The sequence below is a fragment of the Mustela nivalis genome (genome assembly GCF_964662115.1).
Source record: "Mustela nivalis genome assembly, chromosome: 2".
In the NCBI taxonomy this organism is placed as follows: domain Eukaryota; kingdom Metazoa; phylum Chordata; class Mammalia; order Carnivora; family Mustelidae; genus Mustela; species Mustela nivalis.
Genome location: NC_139021.1, coordinates 113,501,011 through 113,525,091, shown reverse-complemented (window position 1 = coordinate 113,525,091; position 24,081 = coordinate 113,501,011). Strand labels below are relative to the sequence as shown.

General features: G+C 48.6%; 1 long non-coding RNA gene across 1 annotated transcript; it reads left to right on the top strand.

Moving 5' to 3' along the window:
- Positions 1-1,694: 1,694 nt before the first annotated feature.
- On the top strand, positions 1,695-20,512 carry LOC309859884. Its single transcript, XR_014309020.1, has 3 exons — positions 1,695-2,160; positions 19,519-19,688; positions 20,095-20,512. It is a non-coding gene; the product is annotated as an uncharacterized lncRNA (long non-coding RNA).
- Positions 20,513-24,081: the final 3,569 nt, after the last annotated feature.

The window sequence follows — 24,081 nt, the reverse complement described above, 5'->3', positions numbered from 1 at the left end:
GGAGCCTGCTTCTCCCTGTGCCTGCTGCTGCCCTCCCTCTCCTTCTCGGACAAATATATAAATAAGATCTTAAAAACAAAAAATGAAATAAGATAAGATAAAATAATGATATTTATAGACCTTTGTTGACTCACGAGGGGGCAACGTCCTGATAAGCGCATTGCAAGTTGATAATATTAAACATTGAATTGCATTTAATGCACTAACCCGCTGAACCTCCCAGCTCAGCTAAGCCAGCCTTCACGGTGCTCAGAACACTCACGCTGCCTGCAAGTGGGATAGAGGGTCTGACACAGAGTCCATCTGATAACCAAGTGCTGACTCTCCCATGTGATCGACGGAGCCCTGTGCCGAGGTGAGAAACAGGACGTGTGTCGGGGGGCAGATTGGTGGGAAGCATGCAGGTTGCTGACCCTTGTGATGGGGGGGCTGCCTTGAGGCTGTTGCCCGGCGTTCCGGGAGAGGATCACATTGCATTGTCTGGGTAGCTCCGGAACAGATTAAAATTCGAAATTCAAAGGGCGATTTCTACCGAATGCATATTGCCTTCCCACCATCATAAAGTCCCCAAACCCTAAATCGAACCATTATAAGCCGGAGCGACCCTGTGCATTGAGCTTATCCGTGTAACTGCTTCCATGTATTCTTTTACTCATTCAAAATATTTGTATTGGGAGCTTGCAAAGTCCAATGCCTAGCCCAGGGGAATCAAAAACTGGAAAGCACTTCCTCGCAGCCCGCAAGGAGCTTACACAAGAGTTAGCACTGTGGGGATCAGGCAGAACCCAGAGTCAGGAATCCTGATTTTGTAGACTTAGTACAGCTCTTAACCTGCTTGTTCCCGAATCCTTACTCTGTTCATGGTACCGTGTCAGAGATTGCTAGGCTAAGTGCGATAGTTCACAGCGAGGGGTTGGCCAGATGGTTTTTAAGGTCCTTTACAAACTTAATGTTTCATGATTTAAAGATCCAAGGAACATCGAGAGCCCTCGGATTAGAAATAAGCCCAGAGTCTATACTAACTCTTCTTGTTGCCATAAAAATCACGGAAAGCCCCCTTCCCACCCATATACACTGAAGAAGTTCTCCAGGGTCCTTATAAAAGGTGAGGGGCTGTCAGTCTGTTTGCAAAGCTGAGCACAGGGCATGGGACCATCCAAGGGAATTCAGGACCATGTGGGGTGTGGCTGGGGACACGGTCATAGAATGAAAGACCCAGTTGTTCTGTATTCGCACTGGGGAATGTGGTCGGAGCGGCTGTGGGAACTTAAACTTCGTGACTTTCTGCGTAACAGAAATCTCAACCCCCAAGTGTGTAGAAGTGACTTCTCTGACACAGGACATGTAACTTGGCTCCCTCCTGATGTCTGTTGTTCTTGCTCTCAGAAGAAGAAATGGCCTGAGCAATTCTCATGGGCCAGCAGTTGAAAAAATATTTGTTTTGGTTTTGTCGAGTGTGTTCCCTATGAAAATGCAAACCCTCGGAGGGGAAGGGAGATTCTCATTGTGTACATGGGATTCATTGATGCTGAGCCCATCAGTTGTTTTGAGGAGAGACTCTGTGTCCGAGAAGGCTATAGAAAGCTTTACGGCCCCTTTCCTTTTGAACAGGAAGTTGCATTTTGCCAAGAGTAAACACATGTGAACCCGGGAAGGTTTGTTTAGTTTCTAACGCTGACTTCAGGACCCGAGAATGGAGACTGCGCTTGGCAAAAATGCCTTGTGTGGGATCTCTCTGGGCCAAAATGTTCTCTGCTCGGGACCTGGCCTTTAGGCTTTGGTAAACATCCTTCTCCCATCGGCCCCCAGGAGTGCACTGCCAAAGGCCCTCAACAGCTTTGCTCACTTATCAGGAACATTCTGAAGCTGATGGCAACTTGCAAACATGCTTTGAGAGGGACATCACTTTCCGAAGAGTGGCCGCTTTATGGAAATGGCTGGAGGTTTGGAACTCTCAGGGGACATGAGTATAGTGTGGTAGTCTGGCTGAAGAAGCTTTAGGACAGGCAACGCGGAGGTGCCAAGCACGTTGTAGTTTCTAGATATGCAGATCTTATAAAGCTGCACCCGAGGAGGAAGACACTATCATTGTCTGCAACTCACCCACGAGGAAACCAAGGCTTACGAAGGGTGAGAAACGGCTCAGGGTCACACAGTGGGGTAAGTGAGGGAGAATTCTGGTTTCTCTGCTGTCTGGTTTGGAGATTTTTAACTAGTTCAAGATTCGTATCTGAACTGCAGGAAGTTACAAAACTCTTAGGAGAGACCCACACAATTCAGGGCAAGACCAACCTCAGAGCATTTGCGAGGACGGGCCACAGAACCGAGCAGGATGCTGTTACAGGTTTCCATGAATACGTTCGACAGTAAATCTCTCTCGTTCCAGGACAGGTTTCAGGCAGTGTTGAAAACTGGGGGGGAATGTCTGCGCAAGTGGAAATGGGGGTGCCAGGGGAAGCTGTGATGATTCTCCGAGGAGGGGCTCTGGTTCACCCTTGGTGAGGAAGGAACATCTCCGATTTGGGAAATTGGAATGGACTCTTTCTGTAGGGGGCTTGTATGAGAAGCCACTTCATGTAAACATTCTTAGGACACTTGGTGACCTTCCCAGGGCCTGTGCTGCACTCTCTAAATTCTCTTATGCCCGAGAGATATTTAACCCACCTAAACATACAAACAAACATAGGGCCTGTGATGCCATTCATTATGGAGAGGCGGTGGCTAAACGAGCTGATTCCAACTCTGCCACATCCTCATGGCTCTGGTCTTGTCAGGGCTCTGAAACCACACCGTTGCTTGAGGGAGCTTCTCTACTCTACGGATATTCTTGTTAATCCTCACCCCTGCTCTCACAGTGTCCCCGAGATTAGGCCCATTTCACAGCTGATAAAACTGAAACCGAAGGCGATTAAAAATGTTGCCCAGGGTCATAGAACCTCTTGATGGTGGAGCCAACTTTCCGACGGAAGAAACAGGTCTGATGCTGAGATGCCGGTCCTCCCCCCAAAACAAGTGGTCTCCTTGGAACTGAATAAAGACTCCCCAGACAGTTTTTAGCCGGTATCCTGGATTTGTTTAAAGTCCTTACGAGATGTTAACAGCTTGAAGTCCTGTAATGGTACAGAAGACCTGAACACCCTGGTGCGTTTTCTTTTATTCAATCTAACAGGGACACAGACCTCTGGCTTCCCTTGTAGAAAACCCTGTTTGAAGTGTCTCTGTTTTCTTCATTCAGGAGAACAGATCAGCATCTCTCATGCAAGGCCTGGCTCATTGCCCACCTCACTTTTGCAATGAATTTAGCAACATCTGCTTTGCCCATTAAAGTGATTTTTCTCTTCCTGGCCCTGAGCCTGTGTGCTTGCTGCAATTGATTACCAGCAATTTCCTTCCCTAACCAGAGGGTTCAGTGAACTCTCAATTGAATTGTTGCTCACTGGTCTCCTTTGGACCAGTGTGTACAGCTTACGTGCAAAATGGCCAAGCCACTTAGTTCCCAAATCTATAGGCTGATGATTCTGGTCATACACTGGGGGAGGACCGGTGAGTGACATTTCCCATTTCTGCACACAGTGACCCGGGGCTGTGGCCATCTCTGAGTTTCTCAATTTTAAGCCTAAGGTGGGGGGCAGGGGGTGAAGTCACCTTGCATACCGTAAGGCTCTTGCCGTGTTCACACGCACCTTTCTTCTCATCCAATCGTAGCACCAATGGCCTTGGATGTCACTGACTGGAAGGCTTACCTAAGAGACAACCAAGAAAATTTATCTCTTGCTTTAGAAGTAGCGTATAAAGACCTCAGAACGAGGTGTATCACTGCATCATTTCAAAGGCAGCTCTGAGTCCTCCTACGGGTTTTAAGCAGCTTTTCTTTTCTTTTTTTTTTTAAATTTATTAACAAATAATGTATTATTTGCCCCAGGGGTACAGGTCTGTGAATCATCAGTCTTAACTCAATGCACAGCACTCACCATATCACACACCCTCTCGAGTGCCCATAACCCAGTCACCCTATCCCGGTCCCCCCACCCCCGAGGCAACCCTCAGTTTGTTTCCTGAGATTAAGATTCTCTTATAGTTTTTCTCCCTCCCTGGTCCCATCTTGTTTCATTTTTTCCCTGCCTTTCCCCACCCCAACCCTGCCTCTCAAATTCCTCATATCAGGGAGATCATATGATGATTGTCTTTCTCTGATTGACTTATTTCACTCAGCATAATACCCTCTAGTTCCATCCAAGTCATTACAAATGGTAAGATTTCATTTCTTTTGATGGCTGCATAGTATTCCTTTGTATATATACACCACATCTTCTTTAGCCATTCATCTGTTGATGGGCATCTAGGCTCTTCCCATAGTTTGGCTATTATGGACATTGCTGCTTTTCTCTCTTTCTTTCTTCCTTTCTTAAAAGATTTTATTTATTTATTTGAGAGGGAGAGAGAGAGATCAGAGAAAGTAGTGGAGGCAGTGGGAGAAGAAGGCTCCCTGCTGAACAGGGAGCCCAATATGGGACTTGATCCCAGGACCCTGGGATCATGACCTGAGCCGAAGGCAGATGCCCAACTGACTGAGCCACCCAGGCACCCCTCATGCAGCTTTTCTTAATCAAGCAATGCCCAGAGAAAGCCGGGCCTGTGGATCTGGCCTACCATTCTGTCATTTCTCTCGTAGGTTCCTAGTTGTCCTGTAAGAGGAGGGCTGAATGTTACCCTCCAGGAAGTGGGCCTACACTCCCTGGCCTCACACTCTTCACATGCTTTGCTTATCACGCTTATTGTATTTTGTTGCTTACGTCCAGCCCTCTTACACAGTTTCTTCCAGGGCACCACCTCCTCGGGGTGAGGGATCCCTCCCTCATTCACTGCCGCATTCCTACACCCGGAGCAACACAACAGGAGGTGCTCAGGAGGAAGACGGAGCCTGAAGGGTGCTGCCTGCCTCGTGGGAAGGTTTTACACCGGTACTTTGAGCTGTTCCTGAAGAATCCAGGAAACTTCTCCAATGCATGTCCTGAAAAAACATAACCAAAAAAAAAAAAATCAAAAGATCCTACTACCCATTCCTCGTCACGTTGCTACTGTTGATCAGGGTGTTTAACTGGAAGCTAAGTGTCCAAAACAAGAAAAAGGTAGCACACAGGCCTAAACCCAGTGATGGGGATGGCTGCTTGAAATTATTGGAGTCATTGTATTTTCTGTTTGTTTGAGAGACATTCCCCATTTCCACCAGGATTGCCGAAGAAAACCCGCTTATAGCCATAAGTACTTCTATTGAAATGGTTATTGTGCACAAGGTTGCCTGTCTTGTTCATATCTTATGCTCACAGACCTCTTCAGAAAACACCTTTGACCCTGAGCAAGGCTCTTTGCTTTTATTTCTGCAAGAGATCTCCTTTACGTTATTATTGCAGAGAGAAGTATTAGAGAGAGCATAGGGTTCCCCAAAAACATGGTTCAGCCTGTAGGTGTGAGACCCACATCTCTTCACCAGGGAGATTCGCTGCCGAACCTCCGAAGCTTTGCGTGAATCCTACAGTATTTCACCTCTAGAAAGGCCTTTGGTCTACATTTCACCCCCAAGAGGGGGCCCTTGGACTTGCTGAGGAGGAGGGAACGTGAACTTCAAGTGAGGCTCCGCTGGGGCTTGCATGAACATTTACAGTAAGGGAAAGGACTTTGGGCATTTCTCTCTGTCCAACTTTGGAAACCTAACAGAGAAAAGGCTGGAGAGATGTTCCAGTCGCCCCCCTTTGCTCTGATAAATCCATTTGTCAGGTACAGTGGAAGCAGGAGCCCACCGCAGGCCAGCCGCAGAGAGGGAGGGACCTTGGACGCGCGTAATGGGACGACTTGGGCTGTGCTGAGTCATGGTGTTTCGGTTCTGCTGCGAGGCACCCCAGAGGCTGGGATACAGAAGCACCTTCTTCCCCTTTCCAGAGCTTTGGCTTGAGTTAACCAGGACTCTGCTCAGAGAAACGCATCTCGCTGATAGTCAACCCATGAAGCCTCTGCGTAGTCCAAAATTCCAGACTGAACAAAGCGTTAGGGAGACAGGGATAGACCCGAATCCATCCAGAGCTGACCAGACCTCCTCTGACCAATGGAGCGGTTCATTGAGATGAACCCTGGTCACGTTCCAGGCACTGGGTAGGGACTTCGACAGCTGATTTCATGCTATCGTCACACAGCTTCACGGCGTGGGTGTCATGATGGCGAGGCTGAGGATTTGGTTATTTTAGGAAAAGAGTATTTGTTGAGAGGATGGGGCACTGTGCTGAGTGCTTGGGACATGGCAGTAGGTGACGTGAACACAGTCCTTCCTTTAGGTGGTTTATGCTGGTCCGAGGGTGGCAGGCCAAGATTACAGTCTTTGTTGGCCTGTTTCAAGAGCTTGCCACAAGTACCTAGCACACAAGTACTCAGAGTCTACCACATGCCTTGGGGAACCTCTTGGAAATGCCACCTGGTCAGGGTGGATATTGGCCAGGTGAAACGTGAACTATATTTGTCCCTCTAACGGTGCTGTGAAGGGCTAGCTCCCCTGGGCACGGACCATGTCCATCTTCTGCTAGGCACCTCATTGTCCCTGAGTTGGTTAAGTGAGTATCGATGGTTGTATTTTGGCGTTGGGCTTCTGCTTGCGGTGAAGACACAGGGAGACCCATGTGCTGTGACAGGCCACAGAGGAAGTCTTTCAGCCCTTCACATGTAGTGAGTTTAGGTCTTCTGTTCTCTCCCTCTTCACACACCCCCACACTTCCTGTTCTTTCCTGGGCCTGGAAGCGGAAGTACTGAAACACTGAGACAGACTGTTCTTATAGTTTTTAGAGGCTGACCGAAACCAGGAAGACCGGGAAGTTGGAAGGCTGCTGTCTCTGTCCCGGACACAAGGGCTGGGTCTCAAGAGCCTTGACCATGTTTCTCCTTTGGGCTGGCTGGGCTCAGTGAGATTGGTCAAAGACTTGCTCATAGCTGCTCTTTCTTTGTGCACTGACAGGGAGGTTACTCTTTGTTTTGGCTTCATTTTCCATTTGTAAGTAGAAGGATGGGTCTTCAATGGAGACACTGCCAATAGGATTTCCTCATTATAGGGTTGTGTACTGCTGATTTATTCATTCAAACCTACTTCTCAATTACCTATCAGATGTCCTTCATGAAAATCCTTCCAAGAGCTATGTTCCAAGGGAGGAAACAAAGGCAACCAAAGGAAGGAAGTACGTGTTATGTTAGAAGGCTGAACTAACTACGGAGAAACCTGGAGGAGGGCGTGAGAGTGTTTGGTTGGGGGTTATTGCCATTGTAAGTTGGGTTATAAGGGAAGGCTCAAGGAGAAGGTAGTATTTGAGTTGTGGGAGAGAGCCACATGGATATGAAGCCAGAGGCTTCCAGACACAGCAAGCGGCACGTGCAAATGCCCTGAGGCTGGAAGCCGCCTGGTGTGCCCCGGACACAGCATGGGTGCTGGAGTGATGGGAGCAGTATCAGCAAAGGGAAGAGTAGAAGGACATACAGTCAGAGAGGAAATGGGGTCAGATGGTGTCAGAAGGGCCTTGAGAACAGGGGAAGTCTTTAGGTTTTCTGTTAGTAAGAAGGGGAGCATCTGGAAGGTTCTGAGCAGAAAAGGGACATGGTCTGATGAAGTAATGTTGAATTCGCTCCTTTTGCAGAAGCACTGCCACTTCCTACTGACTGGCCTGAGCGTGAGGAGCCAGGGGTCAGGGATCTGAAAGCTGAGGGAGCCTCCTGACTCCCTGATAAGCCATCGCTCCCACTGAAGTGGAGGCCAAGGAGACTCAGATAGCTGGAGTGACATTCTTGGGCCATACAGCCAGGAAGCTGATGAGGTAGGAGAGGCAGGGCATGTAGTCTCGGAGTGACTTCTGGCTGTGTTCCTTCTCGAGGCTCTTCGGGAGAAATTGGTCCCTGGCCTTTTCTGGTTCAGACGCTGCCCATGTTCTTCGGCTTGCATCTCTCTCCTCCATCTCCAAAGTCAGCAATGTCACATCCTTACGACCTCTGACCTCAATCTCTCTCTCTGACCCCAGCTGGAAAAAAACAGCTGTCTCTCCACTTCCAAGGAGTCATGTGGTCATGGTGGGGTCACCTGACTGAGCCAGGATAATCTTCTCTTCTCGTGGTCTGTCCCTTTAATCACACCCACAAAGTTTGTTTGAAGTATATATATTAAAAATATGTAAACAGGGGTGCCTGGGTGGCTCAGTGGGTTAAGACTTCTGCCTTCAGCTCAGGTCATGATCCCAGGGTCCTGGGATCGAGCCCTGCATCGGGCTCTCTGCTTCGGCAGGGAGCCTGCTTCTCCTCTCTCTCTGCCTGCTTCTCTGCCTACTTGTCATCTCTCTCTGTCAAATAACTAAATAAAATCTTTAAAAAATACGTAAATAGGTAATTCATGTAGTCATATATCATGTATATTTATAGATATTTTATTTGTATTTATGTATTTATTTATTTAGAGAGAGAGCATGTGAGGGGTGGGGAGGGGCAGAGAGCAGAGGGAGGGTCTCAGGCAGGCTCCATGCACAACTCAGAGCCTTATGCAGGGCTCGAGCTCACAACCTTGAGGTCCTGACCAACTGAGCCACCTGGATGCCTACTTATTTTACATAAATACAAAAAATATTTATGTATTTTTACAACAGATATTTTATGTAGATATATCTTTATATATCTGTATCTGTGGTGTATACACACACACACACACACATACATACACAAACGTTGATGTCCTTGGCCAGGTCAGGCATTTGGAAGTGATGGAATATAAATAGAAATGCCTTAGGGCCCCACAGTAGCCTCTAGCCACACTACAGGACAGCAGTCAGGAGAAAAGACCAAGGGGAGTGAAAAGAACAGAGGACAAAGCAGATGAGCCTTCTTTTGGAAGGGAAAGTGAGTGACCTTCTATCTGCAGATTTATACATGCAAATCTATGTGGAGCAAAAAATTGAGATGAAATAGGTCAAATGGTAATGGTTCATTCTATGTAATATATGTATGTATTATATTATATAACATTTTTATACATTACACATGCACATAATGCACGAATATAATGTTATATACTAATGCAATATAAATATATATGATAACATATTATATTACATAATCACATATCATACTATAATAAATATATATGATAATATTAATTATAATATAATGGACTAATATAGAATATAGTTGTATTATAACATGCAAGATATAATACAATATAATTAACGCATCACTACTGTCTATCAGAGGAACAGGAGAGATCTAGTTACCCGGGGGTCCTTGATCTTCCCCTTTCCTGTCTCCCCTTGAATCACTTTCCAGGTCCTAGAGAGATTCTCCGTAAAGCCAGCGTTTTGATCCCTCAAATCCACACACTTATTACACCACTTCTAGGAGATCACAGTAACCCAGGGCTGGGGCGACCAGAACCTCTCCTTACAGCCCGCTTCCAGGCTCGGTTTCCTCCAGTGCAGGTAGGATCATGTTTAAAACTGCCCAGTGGCCTCCCCCACACCCCTGTTCCTACTACAGGAAGTATAACGTCTGTAGTCTCTCTTGGAGGCTGAGCCTAATCCTCTGCCTGACTTCCCTTCTACTTCTCAGCTACAGAGAAGGGACTTTCTACCCTTATCCCACTTCCTGCTCTGTGCCAATGTGGGAGTATTTCTCCCTCTTTGGAATGTCTCCCCCCACCGCCTCCCCCACCTCCATCTCTGCCTTTTGGTCACTGAAATTCCATCAGACTCTCCCGGGCTTATCCCAAATGCCGCCTCCAATCTCCATGAAGTCTCTCTTGACCTCCCCCAGCGGGCATGACTTATCCATCCTTCAAGCACTGTCTACGGGGACTTTGTACCTCCTCTTGGGGGCTTACCCCATTTTACAGTGATTTGCGTGCGAGTCTTCTCTTTCCCCTTCACTGATCCTGTCTTTAGATCAGCCTCAGGGTCGACTCTTGGCCAAGCTCCCTGTGGCCTCATCACACCCACGCCCGGAGCCTTCTGAGCGACCGCCGCCAGGCCACGTGTGCTCAGGGCACTTTGTGAGGCCGTTGCTCCATGAGGCATTATTCGGGTGCACGAGGGAGCAAACGCCCACCGAGGCGAGATTAGAACCTCTTCTTTCTCTATGGACCACACGCATTTTTATTGTCACTCCTGTTCCCTCAGTGGTTTAAAAACCTCACTTCTTTGATGGATCTTTCACAGGGTTTGCTGGTTTTTTGTGCCAACTCCGCTGTGGCTGGTTTGCTTTTGGAAAAAAACCTGACCCGTTCTTCTTACCTGGCCTTGTCTTAAGCCATAGCATCCCTGAAAAAACCCACATGTGCATTAGAAGTTGCCTTTTGGTTCAGTCCTGACTCTCCTGTGTCCTCAGACATTAGTTAAATGGGTGAGGTCGGTCCGGCTTCCCTCCGGCCCGTGGCTGCAGCTGGGATCCGCTGGCTGCCCCCCCCCCCCCCCAGCTCTGGGGCAGCTCTCCGCTGCTTGGCCCGCTCCCACCTGCCCCCGCCTGGAAGCACCTCTCAGGATACAGGACATGACAGAGGCTTTGCCACCCCCCTGGGCCTTTTGGGACTTGGCACAAGAGCTTGTGCCTGAGGCTCCATCAGGTACCTTCCAGAAGACACGGCTCGGAGGCCGTATCTTGGGCAGGACGTGGAGCCTCGGTGGTGACAGTTCGGGGACACCGGAGCAGCTTCACGTTCCCTCTTTTCTCTCAACCCCTGCCTTTTCCTCACGAGGCACCAGGATGCTCGGACGACTGAATGGTCATGTACACCCTGTGGGCCCATCTCATATCAGATCCGGGTGGAGACGAAAATAGATCCTTCTCTTTCTTTGGAGGAAGATCCTGGAGTCTCCTTAGCCCCTCCGTGACAGAAGGCTCCGTTCTGGAATTGCCACATGGCAGGAGAGGCTGCCCAGCAGGAGAGGCTGCCCGGCAGGAGAGGTGAGGGCTGTCCACCTCGAGCACCAGGGGAGAAAGGCTGTGAGGAAGGCATGCAAGCCGCAGGCCATAGGCCCCAGCAGAAGCAGCACGCTGGTTCTGAGAGCCCAGAGTTCAAATCCCGGCCCTGCCGAAGCGAGTTCTTGGGATTCTGAGCCGTTCACTGGACTTTCCTGGGCATCAGCTCTCTCACTGATAAGAGGGGAGGTGGTTCCTGTTTCTCCAACCTGCTGCCCACGCGGATACAGTGGAGGGAAGACATGGGTCATGGTGGATGCTCAAACGTTCTGCTCCCCTCCTTCCTGTTGCAAAGTGTCTCTGCCTCCCCTGTGACCGAGGGATTGTGCCAGTGTTCTCCCCGTTCACACTGTGAATGCCTTCCAGTGAGACAAACGGACCCAGAGGGAGCGACCTCGAAAGCTTTAGGAGGCCGTGGACTGAGTGGGCTGCTTCACAGAACCTAAATCCTGTTGTGGGGTTTAGAAAGGGATCCCAGGTACCGGAGGGCTGCTCAGTCCGTGGGGCTTTGACTTGGAGAGCCTATGATTTGGTAGACTCTAGTCTCACATTACAGGTAGGGCACACATATCATTTATTGTCCCAACTAGGAAACGGTTGAGAATGAAGGAACCTGCCATTGAACATTACAGCGGGAGAGCAGGTGTAAACCAGGACCGTTTCAGGAAAGCAGGTGGGTCTTTACTCTACTCAGGGTGCACATTTTGGTCCCAAGCTTGTGTGAGTTTTCAGCCTTCATGCTTACCTGGTTTCCAGACATCTTGAATCATGTCCGTATTTTCCCTCTTTAGCCAGCGGCTTTGTTTCGCAGGCGAGGGCCTTCTGGAAAGAAGGTTAAAGGCCCATGGCACAGGACACATGTAAATAACATGTCAGACGGACATAAAGAAAATGAAAAGCCAGAGGGCGAGCCGATGCAGGATCCAGAAAATTCTTCAGTCCTCCACGCCAAGACCAGCTGTGGAGGGAAGGGACAGGCCGGGGAAAGGCCAGACAGATGCGGCCCGCAGACAACCCAGACCGAGATTCGTGCTCTCCTGGGCTGGCTCTGATGTTCCAGACCCGCAGGGGAGAAGATGAAAGAGAGGCCTTCATCTCTGCATTCGGCAGGTCCAGAGTGAGCCTCCCGAGTGTCTCTGGGGAACTGGGATGCTCTAGCAGCAAGCTCCAACACACAGAGCACGCTCTGTTGGGGACAGGACCCCCGGAGCCAGGAGCATGAGCACAGACCGTGAACTTGAAAGGGCCCTTAGACTTGTTGGGGGCAAAGGCGGAGGAGCTGTGGATGTGAACCAATAGATGTGGGTTTTCCTCTCTGCTACAGAGAACATCAGTGCCCTCACTGGGAAACTGAGGACAGTGTACCTACTACATACTGTCCAGGGTCATTGAGGAGAAAACGATGCAGTGGACATGTCGTAGCTTACAGACTGCACATGCCTGGGGGCGATGTGTGGGGAAGGAGATCTTTTCACATCTTTTCTTCCTCTCCATTGTGGTCACGGACTGGAGTTGATCTCATCTGAGGCTTCCAGGTGAGAGGGGATGAGGCTAGCCCTGCAAATTGGCCCTTCTCTTAATAAAGATGCTCCTTTGGCCTGACCGCCCCGTTCGGACACTAGCATAGCTGGTGGGGACCTGGCCGGGTTGGAAAAGAATATGCAGTTCAGAGCAGATGTATCTGAAGTAGGAGAAGGTCGAGGCGGCTTAGAGAGCCATGAAGGCCTCGGCCTCCAGAGCTGGGCTGCCTGGAGAAAAATCCCCGTTGTGCTGCTCGCAGCTGTGCTGCCTGGCACAGGTACCTTTCTCCTCTGCAGAGTGATAGTAGGAACCGCGCCCACACCACAGTGTGACGTGAGGCTCAAGCAGGTTAACACATCGAAGCTGCTTAGAAAGGGACCTGACATGCCTTCAACTCTCTTCAGCTGTTTCTTAAATAAAAAGACAATGCATGGGCGCCTGGGTGGCTCAGTGGGTTAAGCCGCTGCCTTTGGCTCAGGTCATGATCTCAGGGTCCTGGGATCGAGGCCCACATCGGGCTCTCTGCTCAGCAGGGAGCCTGCTTCCCTCTCTCTCACTCTCTGCCTGCCTCTCAGTGTACTTGTGATTTCTCTCTGTCAAGTAAATAAATAAAATCTTAAAAAAAAAAAAAAGACAACGCATAAGAGTGTTAAAGGTGGTCATGGGTGAGAGGCAGTCATGAGGAGTAGTGGGAAGGATGCTGGATTTGTCATTCGACAGACTTGCATTCAGTTCTGATTCCACAGCTTTTTCTATCCACATTGGTATTTTTTTGGTTATAAGGGGCATGTGAGTTTATAATAGAACATTTAGAAATCTCAGAAAGCCCCCAGGGAGTAAATAAAGACGAACCCCAATTCCAGCACCTGGAGGGGGCCTGCTAGCAACGAGACCCACGGGTTTGGTTCTGATGCTGGTCACTTGCTGGTTTTTTGATTCCTCCTCTGTTTGCGTATCCCTCAGGGAGAGGTCCAGGAACTGGCTGAGGGCAAGGGACTACGAATGCCTACTAAATAAAGCGTTTTTTTTTTTTTTTTTGACACGGATGAGACCCTTGATAGGCACCTCGGAGCCCTTAACCTACACCCTTTTACAGTTCTCTGTTGAACTGTGGGGAGCTCAGTCCTCCAGCCAGACAGCATGCCAAGCATCTAGACTGAAACCCATAAATTTCTTCTTCCAACCTCCCTGCTGTCATTACTTGGCCGCCCACATCATTGTTGCCAATTGCCAAGTGTGGCCGTGAGTGACAGGTAGCTTATTTGTGCCTGATGTGGGTCACCCTTGTGCTTGGTCTGAGTGCTTTTGTTAAAGCTCCATGAGGAGGCCAGAGCCGCGTAGCAGAGCAGGAGTAACAGGAGAAGTCTGCTGGGTGATGATTTGGCAGCTCCAGGAAAGTTGTAAATTAGGCTGTCAGAAGGGAACTTTCTGGCAAACTCAGTGAACAAACACGAGGTGTGAGGTGGCCGGACCCTGTAATAAGCTAACGTTCTCTCTCACTCGTGGTTTCCTCTTGTTGGTCTTTCGGTGAAGTGGTTAGATGTGTTAACTATCACCCAGACAGAGTCTGAATGGCTTTGGGGCTGGGGGGGATGGAGTTGACCAATGGCGATCAAGAGAAGGGACACGAATGTGCAGGTCCACAGTCAGAGCAGCATCTGTGGCCTTTGAAGGTTGGTTGATGATGTCACCAAATCTCCTTCTGGGCATTATCCATGAGCAATGGCCCACAAGCCAAGTTTCCCTGTCATTTTAGTGACTTTAGTTGGACATTCCCGTAGTAACCATAGGAACCCATTCTCTCTGCTTTTAGTGTCAGAGGAGGAGAGGGCCTATAACTATAGTAAAGTCATGAGATTAATATTATAGAAACTTGAAGAAGGTTTTCTCTCTCTTCTCCCATTCAGTGGACCAGAAACAAATGCCACCCCCCGCCCCACCACCACCAAACAAAGCAAAACAACCTTAGAATCTCTGGTTCTTTCTTTTTTTTTTTTCCTGCTTTCACCAAAGGAGTGGCATTCATGTTGATGTGACAGGTGATTTTTATTTTCTTTGGACTTTTCTCTGTTAGTCATGTTTTCTGTAAGAGTACATTCACACATAGTGGATCCACCCAATAACAACAAATACCCCAAAACCCTTGGTATGTATGGTCACTCCAACTGTCTGAATTAACTTCCCTATTGGAACCATGTTCTTCAGTCGAAGTGACAACAATTCACACCGATGACATTCTTAAAAATAGGTCTATCTTTTGCACCAAGGCCATGGACCCCTGCCTCTTGACACATTGCTTTCCAAACCTTTTTCAGTAGCTGAATCTATTTTTTTTTTTTAGAGTGAGAAGTTAGACAGAGGGATCACTATTTAAAAGAGATGGAGTGAAGTTTTCCCGGGAAGAGTGAGGGTGAGGACCTCAGATGCCTACCCGCTTGGCCTGTCTATCTTTTCTTCTGCAGACGGTCTGTACGGAATCTCATGGCTTTGTGGAGCGGTGGTTAAAATCCACGGACAGAGTGTCGACTACCATCTGTTTCGAGTGTAGTCACTTCATAGGGGAAATCCTCTTGTCCCCTAGTCAAGTCAGGTTAGCAAAACAGTATTACTTCAGCTTGGCACAGGTTAGCGATAATCAGACTCTTAAAAAATAGTAGCACAGTACTCAGCCTCAATTCTACAGTGGGCTATACTAGTGTCCTTGAGTCTTCAAACCAACCAAATCTTGACCACCAGCTCTGTGGTCAGGTCACAGAATATGACTGAGGAGCGACCATGCCAACCACAGGTCCTCTAGCCCCTGGTCATGGTGGTTCCCTGACCTCACCTGTCCCCTTCTACTAAATTTTAGCTTTGTGCCTCCTCCCATATAATTGTATCATTTGTCCTGGATTCAAAATGCCATTCCAATAGACTTATTTTCTCTTCGTCCTCTCAAAGCTTGAGCATACTATCTTGGGTCCCCTATTTTGTTGAATTCCCAGCTTATTTTCAAGTTCCTTGCATTTTCAAAAAGGCCAGACCCTATAGTAAGACACGGATGCCTTAAAAGCCTTCGTGTTCAGTCTTCATGGTCAGGCCCTGCTTTGCCAGCTCCGTTATGTCCGACATTCTTGCCAAACACAGCTTTCATCAGAAAGAGCCACATATGTGCTATCCCACACCTATAATTCAAACACAGTTGACTCACTAGCCTGACGACCCCCATCAATTCTCAGTGATTCTGGGGAGCGGGTTATTTTCCTTGGCATGGACCCAAGACATTGAGGCTAGAATTCAATATTAAGCTGGTCTCCCTAGGATGTCATTAAGAGGGTTTAGTTACTGAAACACTAAAGGATATTGTCATAATACAGCAATTGGACCCAAATGGCCTCTTATCCAGAACTGTTGTAACTGTCACATCTTAAAGCCACTGGGGTGGGGGCGGTTTGGGGTGGGGGTCCCAATCAGACCTGCACGCCGTTGCCTATATGTTTATTTGTTTATCCAAAAATATTTAGAAAGAAGTAGGATTTGCTTGACAGCTCAATTGAGGTACTAGTAATTATTTCTAGATGTACAGAAATCTTCACATGAAGGTTTTCTTCAGTGGACTCTTATTTACTCAGGAGATTGATGGAAAGAGAGATTTATACTCGGAAGAAAGTGTATACTCATGTATCTTGCAGGTTCTATACCGAAAATCGGCTTGGATTTAAAACGGGATACTTTTTCCGTATTTGGATGCATCTTTACCACACAACTGCTGAGACTCAAGCTTACACACTCTTACAAGGGGGAAGACTGAACTCACTTCAGTGTAAACCTTAGCACCGGGTTTCTCAGCCTCAGCACTGCTGATGTCGGCCCAGATGATTCTTCGCTGCTGGGCCGAGTCGTGTGCCGTGGGCTTTGGCAGCAGCCTAGTCTTCTCCTCACTTCTGTGCCAGGAACGCTTCCCTCCCCTGCCGCTGTGACAACCCCAAATGTTGTCAGATACTGCCCAATGTCTCCCGTGTAGCAAAATCACCCTTGGTTGAGAACCAGTGCCGTAAACACACGAGAAAAGCCGCAGGAGAAGGGTTGCGGATGGAAGGACCTGTGGCAGGACGGTGGCTGCAGCTCCTGTGCCCGTCCCTCCAGCAACAAGGGTGGGGGTGTGCACCTTCTCCCACTGGAGCAACAATGCGGTTCCTCCCACCTGGCCTCGGGACGTCCCCGGCACTTCTGCTCTTACCAATCCAGCCTCTGGAAAGCAGGCAGAGTCAGAAATATTAAGCAGCTGGCATCCTTCTCCTCCAGGTCAAACTCCTAATTCGAGGGTGCGCTTCTATGGGTTGGTTTTTGCTCTGGAGCCCAGCAAACGTGTCTGCAAATGCGCGCTAAGTGCAGTGAGCTTAGTGTAGCACGCGTGAAGCCCGGTTACACTTCTGTGCTTCTAGAGCACGGAAAAGCCTGGGTTTGCCCCACGTGGTGGTAGAGAGGAAGGTATTTGCCAAGATGTTTGTGAGAATAAGATGTAAAAACCCCCATTTTTAAGGATTGGCGGATGGCAGAAGTGTTGGCCAGAGGAAGGCCGAGCGAAAATCTCTGGGATGCTTCAGCAACCTTTTAAATTTATTGCCAGGAAATGGGCCCTGCTCGCCTTCTCTGCATCATTCCAAAAGGTCTCTTGTGAACGCAGTCGAGTTGGGGGGCAGGTGTGGAGGGGTGTAGACCGGGATAAGGGAAGGTGCCCGCCCTCTGGCCGGACCAGACGCCGCTAATAGGTAACCAGAATTGGACTACTTCTTCTGTGTGTATATTGGGCTGTGGTATGATTTTTAAACAAGGGAAAGAGCGATTCAAAGTGGCCTTTCTTGGCGCTGGTCCACCATCTCTCAAGGCCGTGAGTCACGTCTGGGGGATTTGAGTCTGGTGCAATTAAAAACCACTTACTCTATTCCACACGAGAAGGTGCTGACGAGGGATGGGTCAGTCTGTGTGAGGATGACACACCGTATCAGAAATGATATTTAGCTGTTTGGGCCGAGACCACAGATTTAGGGGATGAACTACGTGTGTGGTACGCCACACCTCTGAGAAGGGCTAGAACGAAAATGATACGTGGACAAGGACAAGCGCTGGAGAGGATGGACAGCGACGAGAACTCTCCGGTGCGGCTCCCTGGAAAGCCCAGTGGTTCATCCACTTCAGAAAATAGTTGCGCGATTTCCTTGGAAACCCCAATGTCTCAGCCACTTTGGAAAACAGTTGTGCGATTTATTATGTTAAGCGTATGCTTACTGTAAGACCTAAAATTCCCACTCCTAGGTAGCTGACCCCAGAGAAATTAAAACTATTTTCTCGCTAAAGCCTCTCCATGAATGTTTGCAGGGACCCAAGTCACAATCACCAAATGTCCTTTAATTGGCAAACGGTAAACATGTTTTGGTTCACCCGTGCAACCGAGAATTAGTCGGCAGTAAAAAGAAATGAGCTTCTGATCTATGTAATGACGTGATTAAATCTCAGATGTATTATGTTATATGAAAGAATCCAGACCCAAAAGGTTATATACTGGAGAATGCCACTTATATGACATTCTGAAAAAAAGGCACACCTAGAGGGACAGAGAACAGATCAGTGGTTGCCAGGAGCAGGGGAAGGGGGTTGTCTTTAAAGGGCCATGTGGGAAATTTGGGGAGTGATGGAATTGTTCTATGTTGATCGCGGTCGTGACTGCGTGACTGTGTACATAAGTCAAAACTCACAGAACCGTGAGCTGAAAAAGAGTGAGTTTATACCCCAATAAACCTGACTTTTAATAAAGTGTGTAGTTTATTGTCCCCCAGAATCTCCTGTTTTTATATCTGACAACGTGGCCTACCTATTGGTCTGGCTACCTAATTCATTCTGCTTCTTTGAAAATGACCCTTTGTTGCTCAGCCCCTGCTGAAAAGGCGGGCATAGGCTGTTGCTTCTTCCAGGTGATCCACACTCCGAGCCTTCGCTTGAAAGGATCATGGTGGACATCCACCGTGGACGAAACCAGTAACAGGCTCTCTTTTGAGACTCTGCTCTAAGACACATGGAAACCACAGTCCAGAGGGTGTAGATTTTGGCTTGTAGATATGTTTTGTTTGGCCCACATAATGTTTAAAGAAATCGAATTAATTGCCAACATTAAAAAATGGGAGATTTCACATAAAAATCCAGATTTCCGGCTTCTCTTCGAAAAGTGGGAGGATCTGGTAAAATGGTCCCAGATTCCCCCCTGGAGACAATGGCTGGAGCTGAGACTCTCTCCCGCTTCCCACCAGTGCACCCCTTCTGTATGTGCTGCTCTTCCCACTCCCCAGAGAAGCCCCGCCGTGGCTGTGTTTCTGCGGTTAGTCGGCCTCTGGAGGAGTGTTCAGGGAAGTATGAAATATTTCTTGCCCCTTCCACTTCTATGAAAAGTGGGAAAGCAAATGGTAAGACCATGTTTTATGAGAAATGAGAATGGGTGTGCTTTTGGAAAGCAAGCTTTCATCTAACGGCATAGGACAAGTAGCCCAAATGTGTGTGTGTTGGAAGAACACAGATTTAGTTCTCTGACTCGCGTGTGACTGTCTGTGCTCCCCCGTGTTACCTGCCTGGGCTCCAGACTCACCTGGGTTTGCACTAGGCTGCTAGTCTGATGGTGGAGTAGCGGGGGTTGCTGAGGTCCTCTAACGTTGGAGGTAAGTAGGCACCAAGAGTGTGCTACGTATGGGCACTCCAGTGTCCAGGAAAGGGGGACTGAAAGCCTTAGAAATAAGAAGCAAGTCTGCCCAAGTTTTATAGTCGTGTGTGTGTGTGTGTGTGTGTGTATGTGTGTGTGACAGAGAGAGGGAGAGAGAACAGGACAGATGTCCAGAGGAGAGTGTTCGTGGAATCCCTTCGGTCACCTATAGTGAGGAAGCGGGGATCTAACCCTAACCCTACACTTGACACTTGTCAACCTTTAATGTGCACCTAAGTCCCGGGGCAGTTTGTGCAAAGGCCCGATCTGATTCAGTCCGTCGGTAGCAGGGCCCGAGATTCTGCCTTCAAAACAAGATCCCAGATGACATCAGTGCTGCTGATCAGCCGATCACATTTTGAACAGCAAAGCTCCAAACCATACCTCCACAGAAACCGTCCAAGTTCACCTGCCTGAAGTCTGTTGTGGAGTCATCTGCTCTCGGTGCAAGAAGTACTTGGTAAAACCAGTTTTTGTTTTCCTCACTCACCAAAGAAACTCACTCCTTTTGGACAGGGGTCCAGGGAGCAAGGGAGTGTGGGCTGGCAGTCTGGGAAGCAGGAATAATTCTGCAAACAAGTGCCTGGCATCGTCGGAGAAGCAATCTGGGTTAGCCGCCCAGTAGAGAGACGGTGCAGCTGGCCTGCCTGGTCTTCGTGGCTCGACTCTGTGGCCTTAGGCACAACACAGCATGTCTGCTTTCTCACCAGTTCAAGGAGGGGAGATTTTGACCTTGGAGGCCATTGTGAAAGATTTAATTAGCATTTGCGAAGGCCTGCAAGATCTATGGAGGAAAGGTTCTTCAGGAGAACAGAGTAATTTATAGTCACTATCTCATTTCATTATGGCTTTCGCTGATATTCCAGGCAGCACGGCCTACGAGAAGTCTCGGCAAGATCTACGGCTCCCTCATGGTCGGAAATGCCACACTGAGGAGGGTTACGGCTCTCTGTGGACCAAGATAAAATGCGCTCCTTCTTCACAACCCTTGATATTACCCAGGTGTCTACGATTTCAGGATTTAATACGATGATATTTTTTTCATGTAAAGAAGAAGATTCTCCTTTCAGTGGTGTCCTCCTTCCAAACGGGGGAGGGCGGACAGTGATGTCTGTTTAAAACTGATGGGGGGGCGCCTGGGTGGCTGAGTGGGTTGGGCCTCTGCCTTCAGCTCAGGTCATCATCTCGGGGTCCTGGGATTGAGCCCCACATCGGGCTCTCTGCTCAGCAGAGAGCCTGCTGCCCCCCTCCTCCGCCAACCACCTGCCTCGCTGCCTACTTGTGATCTCGGTGTGTCAAATAAATAAATAATAAAAATCTTAAAAAAAAGAAAACCGATGGGCTCTGATTTGAGAGAAAGATGTTCTTCCGTGTTTCTTTCTTAAAATCGGCAGTCTAGCGAAACCCGGTCCAAAAGAAATACAATGTGGGCCACAGGGGCAATATATAAATTTCTCCCAGCCACACCGAAAAGAGAAGAAGAATCAGATTAACTTAATTTTATGAATGCATTTTATTGGATCCAATGTTTCTAAACTCATTTTTCAATAGGTAGAGAATATAACAATTATTAATGAGAAATTCTGTCTTTTGGGGGGCACTGTCTTTGAAATTTGGTATATGCCACGCTTCGAGTGGGATGTTAAATTTTTCTTACATGTGTCAACTTTCTAAGACTCACACTTGAAAAAGGAGTCTCGCCTGTCGAAGCTGTTCCAAAACTTTAATTTTTTCTATTAACTGAATTAAGGATCGTTTTTTAACTTTAAATGTCTATTATAGAATAAAATAACATTTAAAAAAAATCAGTTCCTCATTCACAACGGCCGCATTTTAAGGGCTCCGGAGCCACACGTGTCCAGGGACTATCTGCTGTCGGACAGGCCAGGGCTAGTCCCTTGGGAGGGGGCGGCGGCCAGGCTGGGGCTCCAGAGGTCCTGCCTTCATCCCCATGGCTGGCAGCATATGTCTGTCCTTCGTCGATGGACTTGCCTGCGAGCTGATGAGTCCTGCGTGGGCAGAAGGCCTTCCCTCTGTCCATACACATTTTTTTTAAAAGATTTTATTTATTCATTTGACAGATAGAGATCACAAGTAGGCAAAGAGGCAGAGAGAGGAAGGGAAGCAGGCTCCCCACTGAGCAGAGAGCCCTATGTGGGTCTCTATCTCAGGACCTTGAGATCGTGACCTGAGCTGAAGGCAGAGGCTTTAACCCACTAAGCCACCCAGGCACCCCTGTCCATACACATTATTTGTCCTCTGCGGCTCACAGAGCTGCTGTACGAGGTCCATCTGTCCCTCAGAATGAGCCGCATTCCCCAGAGGGACCTTGCAGAGATCCAAACCGGGCGCCATGAGACTCAAACAGCTTGCATCCACCCCCTACTCCACTTATCCATTCAACAAATATTTATGGAGCAATTTCTGTGCCTCGCCCGCTAAGCCCCGGGACTGCTTCAGCCATGAGAAAGGACAGCGGGGTCACTGCCCTCATGGAACTTTGTGTCTCCAAGCGGTAGCCACTCGGTGGATTCTCACAAATCATGAGTTGATCACAATACGGTATCTATGAAGAAAAGCAGAGGTCTCCACAAGATCCTTAGGGAACCTAATCCAGTCTGGGGGTTTAGCAAATCTACCTTTAAAAAAAAAAAAAAAAAGGATTTTTCCTTTGGGACTGGAAGGGGTTACACCGTGCAGCACTGGGAGACCGGGGCCTGTTCTTGGCAGAGGAGACCGTGTGCTCCAGAAAGTGCCGGAAGGTCAGGGTGGCTGGGGTGTGGCGCGCCAGGAAGGATGGAGGGATGAGTGGTGGCCAGATCTGAACGGCCTGGAAGGCTTTAGGAAGGAGCTCCGTCTTTGTCCTGAGAGCAACTGGAAGGCCACTGAAAGGTTTCAAGAAGAATGATGGGACCAGGCTTGGATCTCCCTTTTGGCTTTGAGCAGATGCCATGCAATGCAGATGTTCCTTGGGATTATCCTGGTACATTCAGCCCCAGCCGGAAATGACTGTGGGGAAAAAACAAAACGGAACAAAATATGGCGTCCTCCTCTCATTGTCCTGTTCGCCAGCTGTGGACTCCCGGGCTCTCTGAGGAAGAAATCGCTCCAGACAAACTGAGGACAGACGTAGTCTGCAGGCTCCAAAGGGATGAACTAGTGTGACAGAATGACACAAAAAACCCCAACACACAAAACCCTGGGTTTCCCAGGTCAAATTTAAATTGACTCTGAAAGGGCTAAGACTCTATGATTATATGATCGTTATGGGCACTACTGCTAATCATGCAGAATGCCTGGGCTCTTCTGTCCAGTAATCTCTAAGGTGGTTCTCTGAGGGCCGGAGGGTGTCTATCACATCCCGACAAAAGGAAATGAGCTTGATCCAACCGTTAAGGATGGAGGTCAGGGGGACTTGTTTAAACTTCATTCATTCCACAAAGCTTCGTTGAGTGCTAAAGGGGGAAGCATTCAGGTAGGCTCTGCCATGAGTTGTCCTAGGTGTTGAGTGGAATTCGTTCCCTTAGCCCGTTGCCTTTGGTGCCAATAATTAGGCTTGCTATTGCTCTTTAGGTGGCAAAAGTTCTCGTTTCCATTCACACAATCTGTAATAGTTATTAAGCATAAGACTAGCACAAGATGGGGTTTTGAAGAGGTGTGAGACACAGTCTTTGCCCTCAAAAGACCTCTTCACCCAAGAGTTCATGCAAAGGTGAGAAAAATAATATTACCAGGCAGCAAGTGGTGAGGGCTCTGTGAGCTCGCCATGCGAATGGTGGTCAGTGGACGGAGGGCGGGGAACGCTTCGTGAGACGAGTAGAAGGTTTGGGGCTTAAACGAGAATGGGGCTAGGAGGGAGGGCAGGCAGAGGAGAGAGCTCACGTCTGGCTCTGGGGGAGGAGGGGAGGTGTAAGAAATCTGAATTGCCAAGCAAGGATCCAAAAGGAGTGAGAGCATGGGGAAGGGGGGTCGTCCAGAGAGATTACTGGACAAAGGAGCCATTGACTGAAGTGGGGATTTTTCTGGACGGGTGATTACTTTGGGGGAAATGTTGACTCTGGACTTGCTAGCATGAAGGATGAGATACCCAGCAAGGGGGCTGCCTCATTCACGGGGCCAGTCTGAGCTGGAAAGGTGCACTCAGAAGTCACTTCCAAGGCTCCTTAAAACGATAAGACGGGATGAGTTCTCGAGCGCTGGAGCAGGTGCAAAGCCTCGTCAAGTGGAATCAGGCTTACACCTGCCCACGAGGAGGTGGCAGGAAGTGGCAAGCCCCCGGTGGTACAGTGGGGCTAGAAGGCTCTCTGCAGAAAAGGCAGAAGACAACGTCAAGAAAGTGGAGCATGTTCCCTTCTTGGCTGCCACTGAGAAGCCAAGAAAAAGCCTTGAGAGTCAAGACTGAACATGACCCTTGGACGGAAGTCATTGGCTGCCTGGAGAAAGCAGCCGTGAGCCAGTCAGCTTGGCAGGTGTTTGCAGTGGGCGATGATGACGTAAATGGAGGGAGGAAATTTTTGCTGTTGGTGTTTTTGTTTTTGTTTTTTAAAGTAGGCTCTATGCACCTTGAGATCAAGACTGAGCTGAGATCAAGAGTAGGACTCTTAACCAATGGAGCCACCCAGGTGCCCCTAGACCAGAGGTTTTTAAACGAGGTGGAAAGTACTAATCACCTGGAGGAAACCTGAGAAATAATGACTTCCTAGGCCCCACATGAGACCTCTGAGTCAGATCTCTACAGGTGAGCTCCGGAAACAGACTGCTCACGGGCGGCTCTGCAGGAGCCAGTCCCCAGATCAGCGTCTGAGAACCCTGATAGGCGGTAAGAGGTGAACAGTAGCATGTCCTTGAGGGAG